The sequence below is a fragment of the Typopeltis vanoorti genome, chromosome 4 (assembly GCF_054136105.1).
Source record: "Typopeltis vanoorti isolate ZY-2024b chromosome 4, IOZ_Tvanoo_1.0, whole genome shotgun sequence".
In the NCBI taxonomy this organism is placed as follows: Eukaryota; Metazoa; Arthropoda; class Arachnida; order Uropygi; family Thelyphonidae; genus Typopeltis; species Typopeltis vanoorti.
Window position 1 is genome coordinate 123373835 of NC_143552.1, and position 16307 is coordinate 123390141.

A 16307-nucleotide genomic window follows, 5' to 3' on the forward strand; every position below is an offset into this window, starting at 1 on the left:
CCCCCCCTCGGCAACTTCCAGTGTTCCACCCCCACCACCACCATCGGAACAAGAACAATCTACAGTCGAGGGGAGTGCAGAAGAAGCAATGGATAGTGAAACAACAACAGCTATCCCCCACTCAACAACATCAGAGGAAGCTTCTTCTGTTCACGCTTTTCAGACTTCCCCTGCAGTAGCCAGCATTCCTCTCCCTGCAAAACAAAAGACACACTAGGGGATACAGGACCTTCCACCTCCTAAAGAACCTCCCAAAAAAAGGAAGGAAGTGGCTTCCCCAAAAGCCGAGAAAAAACACCATCAAAGCCACTGCAGGAAGAGCACGGACTCCACAACATCGGAGTCCGAAATAGAGGTGGAAACCCCTTCCAGACATAAAGAAAGTGTCAATTCCAAAATCAAGAAATTTACCGGCTCTCAGTTTAATCTCTATGACTACGACATAAAAGACAACAAGATCGTCAGTTTTAAGAACAAGAACATTCGCCACGAGTTCGAGGTACTCTCGAGGTCGTGTGGTAAACTGAAAGCCGGTCTGCAGGGAGCTGGATATTCTACCTCCCCCCCTGCAAGTTGACAACCTAATTAAATACGTTAAACAGCTTCGCATCAAAGATCTAGGTCGGGTATAAAAACCTCATAATGCCGCCACCTCCCTTTTGTGTTGGCTCTCTTAACATCCGAGGGCTCCGTTCACCATCCAAACAAGAGGAGGTGTGGAAGCTTATGCTAGCTTTTAACATCCGGCTCTTGTTCCTGCAAGAGACACATTTCTATCATTTCAAAGATATGCAGGAACTGAGCCATAAGTACCCCGTCCATTCATTCTGGAGTTTCGGCACAAATACCACCACCGCCGGGGTCGGGGTACTTATGCTAGCCCCACTCCTCGGAGCCTTCCATAACATCCAGAGGGACACAGAAGGGAGAGTACTTGCCGTCGACTGGAAGTACCGGGGCTGTACCACCAGGTACATTAACATCTACGCCCCGGTAAATGCAACATTAAGACCTGCATTCTTCCAGTCGTTACATAACTACCTGTACGGCGCCCATCATGTCATCCTGATGGGGGACTTTAACTGTGTGGCGGACCCGGCCTACGACAAAGTAGGGGGAAATCCAACTACAGGTACCGCTGGCTACCAAGACTTGGAAATTCACCTAAAGAATCTCCAGTTGACGGACATCTGGAGAGCTCATAACCCTTATCGTCGAGATTACACTTGGATGGGCCAAGGCATCGGCACAAGACTCGACCGGCTCTACTTAACACCATCCCTTGTGTCCAGAGCCGAAACAATAAGGCACGTTCCAGTTAACAACACCATCTCGGACCACAAATTAGTCGTGCTCAGGTACCATCCCTTAGAAGCTGTAGATGTTGGTCCGGGCCCCTGGAAGTTACCATCAAACTTCCCGTCCCTGTTCTCGGCCAAGCTTAACCAACTGTGCTCCACCTGCAGCACCGCTGGCTGGGACTGGGACGCCTGGGCACGACTTAAGAACAACATCAAAGAAAACATGAAAAAATGGGGCCAGGAACGTGCCTTCCTCAGAAGAGCTCGGCTCCGAGACCTCTACAAGGAGAGGAGCTGGTTCGTGGCCAGCCAACGCCAAGGCTTTCCATGTCACAACACCATCCGTTACATCAATCTCGACATAGAATTGGAGAAGCAAAAGCAGGTGGAAGAAAAGAACAGCAAAATCCGTCTCCACCTCCGCTCGGAAGACAGGCAATCGGCCGCCTTTTATAACAGGCGCTACGTCAACTTCCGACAGGAGCGAACCATCACCACCATCACTGAAGGCGGGTGTAACCACACCACAACACCTGACATCATGAACCCCTTCTGGGGGTACTACAGTCAACTCTACTCAGACAACAGTACCCCCCAGGATTACTCCAGTTGGAACATTGACTCCTTCCCTGCGCACATCCAAGCAGGGTTGGACGCACCCTTTACATCGGCCGAAATAACATCAGCCTTCAAACAGTGCCGTAATAAGAAAGCGCCTGAGCCAGACGGCCTAAGCACGGAACTCTATCGAGAAGCCTGGGACCACATCCTCCTCATTCTCGTGGCAGTCTCCAACATCTTCCTTACCACCGGGAAGCTGCCACGAGAATTTTTGGAATGCCATACCGCCTTCATCCCGAAAACCAACAGGGACCCTTCGGTCATCAAAAACTGGCGCCCCATCAGCCTGTCGAACACGGACTACAAGATCCTCGCCCGTGTTCTCAACAACAGGCTGAAAATCGGGATGAGGTATATCATCAAAAGTACACAAGTGTATGGTGTTCCTGGTCGATCGATGGAGTTCAATCTCATCCTCATCAGAGAAGTGCTTCGTCTGGTCAACCTTAAGCAGTATTCCATGGCATTGTTGTCTATAGATCTGAACCGAGCGTTCGACAGCGTCCGGCATTGCTTCCTCTTCAACATCCTAGAGAAAGTCGGGGTCAGCAGTGGACTTCTTAACATCATCAGAGGAGGCTAGTACAACAGCACTACTCGTCTCCTCATCAACGGACACCTATCTGACCCCATTACCATCCAGAAAGGGGTCAAACAAGGGTGTCCCCTCAATCCGCTGCTCTTTGCTCTAGCCCTTGAACCGTTCCTGCGGGCTCTGAACAACTCTCATGCGGTGAGAGGAATTCCACTTCCTCTCGCCACGGATGACTCCAAGGTGATCGCCTACGCGGACGACGTGGTGGGCACTCTTAGGGACAATGACTCCATATTAAACTTCTTCAACATCTTAGAGAAGTTTAAAGTGTCGGGGCTAAAAGCAAACCCCGACAAAACAAAGATCAAGCTATATGGAGTCTGGGACCTGCACAACATCCCTGTAGGTCTCGTCCCTACTGCCGACCCCCTCACCATCCTGGGGGTACCGTTTGAAACACAGCCCGTGATTAACATCGAACATCTCGACAACAACACCGTCGAGAAACTCGAGGACTGGAAAAATGGACAGCTGTCTCTCTCCTCCAGGGCCACCGTCATCAAGACCATCATTTGCCCTGCGCTCCAGCACGTCTTGAACATCACAAACGTCAGCGAGGATCAGGAAAGCCGGCTCTACAGGAAGCTCCTAAAGTTCTTCTGGGGCAATCTACGCCAGGAAGTTGGCCTTAACATCCTTCAACTTCCGGAGAAGCGGGGGGCTTCGGCCTCCCCTCCCTTAACATCAGGTACCTAAGTAATACCGCGTTCCATCTGAACAGGGTGCTGCAGACCACACATCCCTGCAGCTACCCTGTGCGGTATTTCTTGGGTCACAAGCTTACCCTTTTTGGGATCCCAGTCCATCAGGGTCCCAAGGCGGACATTGTTCCAGAGGACTACAACAGACTGTGCCAGTTAATGCAACAACTCCGCTCGTCGGGTGTGAACATCGCCGCGATCCGGAACAGTTCCACCTGGTACGGACACTTCTTCAACATCGCTCGTACCGACGTTCCGGATCTGGGGATTAGCCATAACGAGATCCTCTTCGGCCACCTCACCAAACATCGAGGCTACCCGTCGAGAAAGGACCCTGGCATGGAGGATTGCGTACGGACACCTTCCAGTCAACAGCAACATCTGGCGGTTTAACACCACTCGGAACCCCATGTGCGACTTCTGCGGGAGCCTGGACACCGTGGAGCACGCCTTCTACCGGTGTCCCATCTCCATCTTCATCTGGAGGAGGCTAAGCGACGTGCTCCGCATCCCCCTCCTACTGCAGGAGCAAGTCATCTTCCTGCAGTTCGCTCCCCCAGCTAACAACAAGCAGAAGTTAGTGGTATTTGTTATTAACGAGTTAAAATGCCACATCTGGAAGGTAAGAAAGAAATTTTCTAATCCGACTAATCCTCCTAATCTGTTGGATCTCTCCAGGATCGTTCTTTACAAGTTCTACGGTTCCTTATGGAGATTTTTACATCTCGAAAGAGAGGCTCTTGGGGACACCACATTTAAGATCAAGTGGTGTTCTCCTCCAATCCTGTGTAATGTCAGACACAATAACATCAAGTTCTGCCTGCTGCTGCTCTAAGATCTCCATCTGCAGCAGCAGCTCCAGTCTGAATCATTTCCTTGGTCTCTGCGTCCCCCCTGAGGTCTGTTCTGTTCCCTGGTCTCCCACGGAGGTAGTTCGGAGGAAAAACCCGGGCAGCGCAGGCCTACTCGAGGCGGGCTGCCCTGAAGGGGCAGGTCACCCGGGCACCGGCTACCTCCGTGGTCCATTCCATCTTGAGAGCCAAGAAGACGATCGGGGTGAAAAACTGTCATCTATAGTGAGGTACTAGATAGATGTGAGACATGAGCTGAGGCCTACACTTCCTTCTTCCTACTCCCCACCTGCCCCCCGCCCTTCCCATCCTATTCCTTCTCCACTCCCTTTCCCCTTTCCCACCCTCCTCATTTCCCCACCTCAACCTCACTATCACTTCCCCTCCCTTCTTTTTCTTTCCTACTAGGGGCACTCTGACCCCGCCATTTTTCGTAGGCCGATGATGGGATTCCCCTCACTTTCACCCCTTTCGGAGCCTTCCATAACATCCAGAGGGACATAGAAGGGAGAGTCCTTGCCGTCGACTGGAAGTACCGGAGCTGTACCACCAGGTACATTAACATCTACGCCCCGGCAGACCGACCATCTAGGCGTGCATTCTTCCAGTCGCTCCATCCATTCTTATACGGCGCCCATCACGTCATCTTGATGGGGGGGACTTTAATTGTGTGGCAGACCCGGCCTACGATAAAGTAGGGGGAAATCCGAATACAGGTACTGCTGGCTACAGACAACTGGAAACCCACATCAGGAATCTCCAGTTGTCCGACATCTGGAGGGCTCATAACCCCTACTGTCGGGATGATACTTGGACAGGCGGAGGTATCGGCACCCGAATCGACTGCTTCTACTTGTCACCATCCCTTGTCTCCAGAGCCGAGACATTAAGGCACGTTCTGATTAATTCTACCATCTCGGACCACAAATTAGTCGTGCTCAGTTACCATCCATTAGAAGCCGTAGATGTTGGTCCGGGCCCCTGGAATTTACCACCAGACTTCCCGTCCCTGTTCTCAGCCAAGCTTAATCAACTGTGCTCCACCTGGTGCACCGCTGGCTGGGACTGGGACGCCTGGGCACGACTAAAACTTAACATAAAGCACAACATGATAAAATGGGGCCAGGAACGTGCCTTCCTCAGAAGAGCTCGGCTCCGTGACCTTTACAAGGATCGGAGCTGGTTCGTGGCTAGCTAACGCCAAGGTTTTCCATGTCACAACGCCATCCGTGAAATTAATCTCGACATCGAATCGGAGAGATAGAAGCAGTTGGAAGAAAAGAACATCAACATCCGTCTCCACCTCCGCTCGGAAGATAGGCAATCGGGCGCTTTTTACAACAGGCGTTACGTCAACTTCCGGCAGGAGCGTCCCATCACTACCATCAAAGAAGGAGGACGTAATCACATCACAACACCTGACATCATGAACGCCTTCTGTCGGTACTACAGTCAACTCTATCAAGACAACAGTACCCCCTAGGATTACTCCTGTTGGAATATTGACTCCTTCCCTGCGCATATCCAAGCAGGGTTGGATGCACCGTTTACAGCAGCTGAAATAACATCAGCTTTCAAACAGTGCCGTACAAAGAAAGCGCCTGAGCCAGACGGCTTAAACACGGAAGTCTACCGAGAAGCCTGAGACCACATCCTCCCCATTCTTGTGGCAATCTTCAACACCTTCCTTAACACCGGAAACTGGCCACGGGAATTTCTGGAATGCCATACCGTCTTCATCCCGAAGACCAACACGGACCCATCCATCATCAAGAACTGGCGTCCCATCAGTCTGTCGAACACGGATTACAAGATCCTCGCCCGTGTTCTCAACAACAGACTGAAGATCGGGATGAGGTACATCATCAAAAGCACACAAGTGTATGGTGTTCTTGGTCTATCGATGGAGTTCAATCTCATCCTCATCAGAGAAGTGCTACGTCTGGTTAACATCAAACAATACTCCATGGCATTATTGACAATTGATCTCAACCGAGCGTTCGACAGCGTCCGGCATTCGTTTCTCTTCAACATCCTAGAGAAAGTCGGGGTCAGCAGTGGACTCCTGAACATCATCAGAGGAGGCTACAACAACAGCTATACTCGTCTCCTCATCAACGGACACCTATCTGACCCCATTACCATCCAGAAAGGGGTCAAACAAGGGTGTCCCCTCAATCCGCTGCTCTTTGCTCTAGCCCTTGAACCGTTCCTGCGGGCTGTGAACACCTCTCATGCGGTTAGAGGAATTCCACTTCCTCTCACCACGGATAATTCCAAGGTAATCGCCTACGCAGATGACGTGGTGAGCACTCTTAGGAACAATGACTCCGTACTTAACTTCTTTAACATCCTTAAGAAGTTTAAAGTGTTGGGGCTAACATCTAATCCCGACAAAACCAAGATCAAGTTGTACGGAGTCTGGGACCTGCACAATATCCCTGCAGGCCTCGTCCCTACTGTCTACCCCCTCACCATCCTGGGGATCCCGTTTGAAGAACAGCCCGTGCTCAACATCGAACATCTCGACAACAAGACCGTCGAGAAACTCAAGGACTGGAAAAATGGACAGCTGTCACTCTCCTCCAGGGCTACTGTCATCAAAACCATCGTATGCCCTGCGCTTCAGCACTTCCTGAACATCACCAACATAAGCGAGGATCAGGAAATCCGGCTCTACAAGAAGCCCCTTAAGTTCTTCTGGGGCAATCTACGCCAGGAAGTCGATCTCAACATTCTTCAACTTCCGGAGAAGCGGGGGGTGGGGGCTTCGGCCTCCCCTCCTTTAACATCAGGTACCTAAGTTATACCGCTTTCCATCTAAACAGGATACTGCAGACTACACATCCCTGCAGTTATCCTGTGCGGTATTTCTTGGGTCACAAGCTTCTCCTTTTTGGGATCCCAGTCCACCAGGGTCCCAAGGCAGACATTGTTCCAGTAGATTACAACAGATTGTGCCAGCTAATGCAACAACTCCGCTCGTCGGGTGTGAACATCGCCGCGATCCGGAACAGTTCCACATGGTATGAACATTTCTTTAACATTCTTCATACCGACGTTCCGGATCTAGGAACTGACAACAACATCCTCTTCGGCCACCTCTCCAAACATCGAGGCTACCCGTCGAGAAGGGACCTGGCATAGAGGATAGCATATGGACACCTTCCAGTGAATGTGAACCGATGGTGCTTCCATAACACCTTGAACCCCCTATGTGACTTCTGTCGAAGCCCGGACACCGTGGAGCAAGCCATCTACCGGTGTCCAATTTCCATCTTTATTTGGAGGAGGTTAAGCGACATGCTCCGCATCCCCCTCCTGCTGCAGGAGTAGATCATCTTCCTGCAGTTTGCTCCACCAGCCAACAACAGGCAGAAGTTGCTAATCTTCATAATAAACGAGCTTAAGTATCACATCTGGAAGGTAAGAAAAAAATTTTCTAACTCTGCTAATCCTCCCAGTCTTTTGGATCTCTCGAGGATCGTAAAAGAGAGGCTTAAAGAGAGGCATAAAGGCTGTTCTTAAAGAGAGGCTCTGGGTGACACCCTATTTAAGAACAAGTGGTGTTCACCTCGAATCCTGTGCAGTATCAGACATAATAACATCAAGTTCTGCCTGCTGCTGCTTTAACATCTCCATCTGCAGCAGCAGCTCCGCTCTGAGTCATTTCCTTGGTCTCTTTTTCCCCCCTGAGGTCTGTTCTGTTCCCTGGTCTCCCACGAAGGTAGTTCGGAGGAAAAACCCAGGCAGCGAAGGCTTACTCAAGGCGGGATGCCCTGAAGGGAGCAGGTCACCTGGGCACCGGCTACCTCCATGGTCATTTCCATCTTGAGAGCCAGGAGAGGTGGGGTGAAAGAGTAGCATCTGATAGCGCGGAGCTAAATAGATGTGAGATATGAGCTGAGGCCTATATTTCCTTATTCCTATTCCCCACCTCCCCACCCTCCCTTCCCATCCTATTCTCTCTCCCCTCCCTTTCCTCTCTCCCCTCCCCTCATCTCCCAACCTCAACACACTGTCACTTCTCCTCCCTTCTTTTTCTTTCCTACTAGGGGGCACTCTGACTCCGCCTTTTTTCGTAGGCCAATGATGGGATACCCCTCACTTTCACCCCATTAATACCATTGGAGGGTAATGGATGCCAATGCTGTAGCCAATGAAGTTCTAACTGAGGCTCGGCTATTGCTGTTACCCTCCTGCCTTGATCTGAGCTTTAATAGCTCAATAGCACCTTATCCATACACTGTCCTCTACAGATAACGGTGAAGATGAAAAGCATTCTTGTTTTGCTTCTTTAAGCCAGTCCTTATAAGGAACAGTGTAGAATAGAATATGAATACAGTATTCAATGAGATATTGAACTTTAGATTTTTGTTTCAAAAGCGAAAATATATTTAATACGCTTAACACATTTTATTGTTATTTTTCTTGTTCACAATAACTTTTTTTTTTTCAGTTCCTTCATGATCAAAATTTGCATAATGCATTTTTTGGTTTTATATTTTTTCATCATCGGTTTTAATTTTTATTTATCTTCATGTATTTTCTACACTGAGTTGTTGCTATCTTTTTCCACCACTTAAAATTGCACACCGTGTCGGCTCTAATCAAGTTTCCATTATTTTTACATCAAAGGCTTTTTCACAGATATGTCAATTTATATAATTCACTTTAAATTCTAGTACATTTAACTCAGAAGGCTAGTTATTATAAATTATAAAGAGTCTGCTTCATCGCCAAAATAGCTTTGTTTTTTCTTTTTCCACTGTTAACCTTTAGGAGCATCGTGACTTTTTTTCAGTAATTTAAAGTATTATTTTTAAAACAACATTCATTTAATATTTTTTGTCCAGAGATGAGTTCTCTTTCTTCATTATTCGATGAACAATTGTAATTTAATAATACCTACCTTCCATAGTGTCAACGTTGAAAAATGGATGCACGTTTGCGTCAATTATAAAATAATTCATAAAATTTAAAATATTAAAAAATGAAAATTATCTTTAAAAGTAAATCAATTAAAGTTCAGTTGTAATACATATTCCATCTCTAAACAACTGTTGTTCACGTTTCCTCAATGTTTCCTTTAATTAACAGCCTGCCATTATTTATAACAACTGGTTTCTGTAATAGTTAACAGCATTTGTAATAATTAATTTCCAAAACAAGAAATTTAGGTCACTTAATAGTTGACCTCCACAATACTCGACGGCTTTCTATTAACTAATACTTTTTACATCACTTTACTCTTCTTACTGTTAATAACGTACATATATACTGTTAATATTTTATTAATATTAACAATATATTAACAATATTTTGTTACTTTTATTAATATTTGCTGTTCAAAACCAGAAACTGCATTTAGATATATTGTCTTGGCACATAGTCATTGTCCAATATGTATTTGAAGGATTGCTCAATACTGTTTGTTGGTGGCGTAATACTGTATGGATATATTGGTTTTATTTCTCATGCTACGAGATGTTAAATGAGTATCAGTCAACTTTAACATCTTTCCTTTTCTTGGATGACAATCTTGTTTCCATTTATGATAAAAATTCATTGTCAAGAATTCACAGTCCTTCAACAATAATCACCTGGATCATTTTATTTCGTGATTTGCAATGCCCGTAGTTATATTTCCCCCCTGTTTTGTTTTCAGAAGGTGTGGGTATACTCACATACCTTTGTGCTCTAGCCATTGATTACTTTCAATTCTTTTGCTTTTAATTTTTTGGTGGAGATGAAGAATGAGAAAAATCATCCAAATCAATGTGCATCAGGAAATCGACGAAGCGAAATTTAGGATCTATTATCGTGTCCGCAAAAGAATTATCCATCATGAAATGTCTTTCTGAAGAGTAAACACCCACACATGCGCACATAAAATAAGTGTAACATCTTTATTAAGTGAGTTTCAGTTATGAAAATCTTTCAAAAGCATTTTATTAAAAGAAAAACAAATGCTTCGAAAGAGAATGAGATTTATCTTCCTCCTTGTTTATTAAATGCACTCAGACACGTTTTAGTAATATAGTATAGTGTGGGAGAAAGAAAACGAAATATATAATTTCTATTTATATATTTTAAAGTTATCATGTGTGTCTAGAAAAAAATTAACTGTAAAATCTAGGTAAATAATAAAATAATCTTATATAGCTTGTAAAAATCAAATGAAGGTCACAGGAACACATGAAGATCGAAAAGATAAACTAAGGTTGAATAAAAAAATTTCAGTTGCAAAAAAAAAGAATCAAATTGATTATTTTCAAATTCAAGTTATTTTAACTAAAAGTACAAACTCTAATAGCAATACTTTTGCTGTGTTTCAGAACGTTCTGTGTTTTTCACTACTGCTATCTCTATAGTGCAAAAGCGCTATAAATCTTAATAGTATTGCATCCCTATTACAAAAAAAAAAAAAAAAAAAAAAATCAGCTAACGCCTTTTTATTCCCGTATATACGGGAGTAGGCGAGGCCATTTAGCCCTATCTAACTTTTTGGAGACTGAGTGGGAAGTTCAATCTCCACTGGTACCCAATCAGAGACAGATGGCCCAAGGATATCACTAATTAAGCGGTACGCAGTGAAGAGAGACGGCTCAAATGTGCCGCCATCTCGTGGTCCCTAACGCTAACACAATATATTTAATGTCTGAAATAATGTGGGTTCTACGGTCGATTTTCTTGAGTTTACAGGACGAAAAACCCGAGTTTCCGGGAGGAAAAACCTGCTTGCCCGTGCCAGAGATCGACTAACTCGGGAACCGGTCGAAAAAAGGCTTAGAAAAATTTCCTCTAGTCGCCGACTAGACTCGAAACCAAGACTTCCTTCGTGCGGCCAAGCGCGGTGGTGTGCAAACGCCACATCCACTGAGCTACACAGGCTCTTTTTTTTAAAAAATCAGCTAACGCCTTTTTATTCCCGTATATACGGGAGTAGGCGAGGCCATTTAGCCCTATCTAACTTTTTGGAGACTGAGTGGGCAGTTCAATCTCCACTTTTATTACAGTTCTCCCTATTACAGTTATTACATTTTACATATTACAGTTCTCCCTATTACAGTTATCCCTATTACAGTTAGAAAGAAATAATTTTCTTTTGAACCGCGTATACATTCAGTGTTGAATTTTATCGTAACCTTTGCTTATATAAATAATATTGTAACCATCATAATTTGCTCGATAATTTATTTAATTCCAGGAATTATATCGCACTACAACGGGTAAAGGCGTCACCCGCCCTGCATGCTTGAAGAGTGGTGGAGAGATAGACAGAGAGCATTAACTCTCTTCTGGATAGGAAACATTGCTATGTTTCATATGTAGAAGCTGTCTGACAGTGCTAATATAGATCTGACGTGTCATATGAATGGGGTTGTTCTACTGATGCGAAAGTACACTTATGTACGTAGATCATCTAATTTGTGCATTCAGTTCAGCTTACTGTTGCAGAGCGATGCTCTGGGAGATTTAACAGCTGGTGAGCCAATATAATTTATAATGGAGGCTCACCTTGACGCTTGTTTGTCAGTCACGCAATGTCTGTCAATTATTAAATGATACTGCACACGATATCATCATGGAACTTCTTAGTAGTGTGAGTATGGACAACATAATGTTGAAAGAAAGTTCTCCACCTGGATTTCCTTTAGTAAAAACTCCCCCCCCCCATAAAATTCTTCCTCTCATCAGTGTTTGATAATAGTACCACGTTACCAGTACCATAAAGAGAGAAAGTCGGATGAAGAATAAAACAGATACTTTTGATGGAAATGATTAGGAAAGGAATGCTAAACGTATTTTATTAATGCAGTCTAAAAATTATTAGAAAAAAATATAACATTCATATCATAAACGAAGAGACAAGCCATAAAGAAAGTGGTTGCAAGTTATAATTCTTCTCTTGATGAATGCTTTACTTGCTGCCGCTGTTTATTTCATTACTTTTTGAATAATCCACTTTATTCCTTCTTCGCAGTGTTTCTCCTTCTCTCATCCGATTGTCATACTTCATCTAGGATATGATTTCTCCAATTATTTTTGGTGACAGTTAAAGACAGCAAAAGACCTTCCAATATATGTTGGCTTATTTGTATTCGACACAGAAATCCATGATAGTGAGCTCTGCACGAAGTTTTACGAATGACCTGCTTACTGACGATAAAGTGAGAGCGGCTGTTTGTGTGGCAAGCAAAGGTTTCTGTCCTCTTCAGGGATCGATAAACGTACCTTTTTCCCCCCCTCTCTCTCTCTTTCCTAAAAAAAAAAAAAAGAAAGATGAACTACTTCACTCATTCCCTGCAAGTCTCTTGAGAGAAAATAATATTGTAACTGCAAGGCTTATTTTTTCTGACAAGCAGGGTTGAAAGAAAGAAAGTTAATGCCAGAATCGTGACATGAGAAGAAGAGTTGGAAGAAAACAGAAACGAGAAACAAAGATGATAACTTAATACAAAAGACAGAGAAGAAGAAGAAAAGAAATTGTTCGAAGTGCGGAAAAAAAAACAAAGAAAGGGAGAAAGATAGAAAGTGAGAAACGATGAGAAATGGAAAGGGTGAAAGAAAAGGAACATAGAGAGGAGTAAAAAGATGAAATAGAATTTCTTCTATTCCTATCTCTTCCATCCATGAAAAAAGTTCAACATGAGACACGAGAGAGAGAAAATAAATGTGCGAAAGAAACAATAATAGATAGACAGGAGAATATGTATAAAACGGAGAGATAAAGATACAGTGAGAGAGAGAGAGAGAGACTAAAGTGAAAGTTGAGAAACAAACAAAAAAAATTTGGTAGAAACAATGACCCATTGAGATATAAAGCTGTATCTCAATGGGTCAGGTACATCATTTTATCACGAAGTTCTTTTGTTCAGGGAATTCGATATTTTTATTTAGAAAACTTTTATTTTGCAGTCATCCAAAATTAAATGCCTTTGAACGGTCGTCTGATACGTTCCATGTCTAATTAATTAGATTTTATTTGTCCTGATAGGATTTCACCTGCGCTCGCTGGGTGATGTTTAATTCATTACTCTGCGCAAGCAAAGATTGAATACGATATGAATGGAATCCCGCTATCTTTTAATCCCTTGTTCTGGCACCAATCATCACCACCAGGCAGAAACTAAGCCTCCGCATCAGTTCCATTTTGCTGCTTTCTCTTTAATTACATTCATTGTGTTTCTGATAAATAACGTCCTCAAGTTTTAAATTATTTAAAAATAACAAGATTCCTTTCACGCTACCAGAATAGCGCCATGAGGGAATTTAATTTCAACATTTTTTGTATACGATTATAACATTTTCAGTTAGTATTCTAACATTTCGTGTTATCTCAGTATGCAATGTTCCGATAAAGAACGCGCTATTATTTTCATAACGTTCCATCATCGGCACGTGCAGTAAGTGTACGTGTGATTCAATGTTGCGCTAGAAAATGCTGTTCAGGTAGTCCAGGGTCGATAAAAATACATTTCAGCTGATTAGTAACACAAAAAAATTGATATGGTAGAATATTTTTGTAAATGTGCATGAAAAGCTAAGAAATTTATCTCTCTCTCTCTCTCTCTCTCTCTCTCTCTCACTTTTTATTATTTATTTATTTATTTATTTGCCTCACTCAACAAATCCTTTAGGTAATGTTTCTTTTCTCTATCGCAAAGAAAGCCGCTAAAAGAAAGAAGTTCAAAATAGATCATGTTTGTTTTTGTTCTAAGAAAACAAGGAAAACGTCAAGGAAATAAAGCTCCAATGCCATTCACTTTAAAACTCTTCTTTGAGGAAGAGTTTCGAAGATGCTATTCTGAGATGCACCGAAAAATTAAGTGGAAAAAAAAGTCTACTATATATCTTCTGTTATCCTTGAAGAGAGTGCAGAAATCAGAAGTTGGTTGTGAAGCTAATTATGCTACTTATATCTAAGGCTTTGTTTATCGATGTAATGCTCAGGTAAAACTAGTAAGGATATTGTGGGATAGCTTAGAATTATAAAGAGTTTCTAATTTGGTGATTAAGTACGAATTGTTTTCTACGTAAGAATTGTTTCTGATTTTCACTTGAAACAAACAAACCATTACACGAAATTCAGGGGAAACGTATAAACTTCTGTTCGTACGTTTGAATCAACATTTACAGATGTTTGTATGATAAGTTCATTTTTGTTAAAACAATCGTGGATCCTTATAACGGTTGTTTCAATACCGCACTCTAAACCAAAATCAAGAAAGAATTCTGCTTTTCATTACATTAGCATTGTAAGTGAGGAAAAGCTAAAAAACATACTTATATCTAATCCGATCTTATTTCATCGGGTTCAATTTCAGAAGATTATTCTTGCCTTCCAATTCTTGCATTGATAATCACAACAATCATTTTCACTTAATACAAAATTCTCTCTCTCTCTCTCTCTCTCTCTCTCTCTTCTCTCTTATATCAGCAAAGCGTGATTGATTATTCTTTCCACCAGGGTCTTCGGATGCCAGGTCATTGCCGTAACTTCTCTTAAATCTTATGCTTCATGCTGATGTTCTTTTAACACCTCGCAATTTAAATAACACTTAGCCTGTAGCTTTAAAATCAACTCACATTTAGAAAGGAATTAGGAAACTGCTAAGCATTCATTAGCTTCGTCTGTTGGTTGATGGAACTGTAACAGACATATTCAAATCTTACATAGCTTCTGGTAATGTAAACATACAACAAAACAATACGCTACATTTACTAGATTTCATTAATTTGAACTTATGTGAAATCCCCCCCCCCCAAATCTCTCTTCCAAACCATTCTGCTGACTAAAAGAAAATCGAGAAACTGTTATTCAGTTTGTCATTCCACCAATCTCAATAATGCGGATTGGTGTAGTAAACAAGAATCAATGTACCAAATATTATTCTGATGTCCATCCAAACCACCTAAGTATTCTAATATCTGACCAATAGTCATATACCAGGGAAGATGAAACTGGGAAGTTCCAGCCCCCAATTTTCAGGGTGTTTTTATTATTATTTATTTATTTATTTATATAAATGTACACAAATATATATATATATATATATAATTGTTAATTTAGTATCGCCATAGACTTCCAAATCATCTGAATTCCAGCAATGGCCTCTTACTTCCCTCTCCCATTCTATGAAAAATCTCTTCCAAGTTCATGCTATTTTTATCAGGAGAATGGAACAATGATTGTTTTAAAATTATAAGCTGTTAAATTCTTATTTTTTATCCAGCCTATACTTTTAACAGAAATTTGAATATTTATAATTCCAGTTTGATATTCAGTTAAAGTTATTGTCATTTACAAAACTGACTTTTTTACTATTTGAATTTTAAACAGATTTGTAAACCTTATTTTAACAGAAATAACTCAGAATATACAAAGTAATGATTTAGTGATCAAGATATACCTTCACATATTTCGATTATGTGCATGTTGTTTTTGTGGTGGTTCGACTGTATTCTCAGCTAAAAATTTGTCAGGGAGAAAGAAAGTTACTTATAACAGAAAAAATTTGCATTTTAGGATGGCTTGAAACACTTTGGCCCTTCTCATAATGCATGTCCATTAAGGATATGTGCATTGCACTATGAGATACTAAGGTAACTGATGTGAAGTCATTAGCTTCTATATACAAATAGTCATGAAGCTACTTCACGTGCAAACTTTGCTTGGATATATATATATATATATATATAGAAAGTTTTTTACCTTGGGTATATATTATGTTAAAGATACCAAGCAGTTTTATAAGCTAGGTTTTTAATCCTTTTTTCCCAAGTAAGCAAACAGAAAAGTAAGTTAAGTTTACGGCTGCACTTAGTGCAACACTAGGCAACTCGTTGTAAAGGTGGAGTAAGTTCTGATCACTTTCCTTAGAATTTTCCCCTAATGCAAGGCACATTTCCTTGCGGAGATGTGTGATGCTATGCATTAACGTAATGGTCACTACCCATACCGGTTATATATATGAAAAACCTTTCAACCCAGCAAAAAAAATTGTTTCAAGTGATGTCTTCTTATAGGACTTCATGTGGCTCAAAAGTGCACTTGCTTTTTAAATATTTACGAATGATATATATATATATATATATATATATATATATATATATAATGTAGAAAGTTTTTTAACTTGGGTATACTATGTTAAAGATACCAAGCAATTTTATAAGCTAGGTCTTAATCCTTTTTCCCAAGTAAGTCAAGTTTGCGCCTGAACGTATTCAAGTC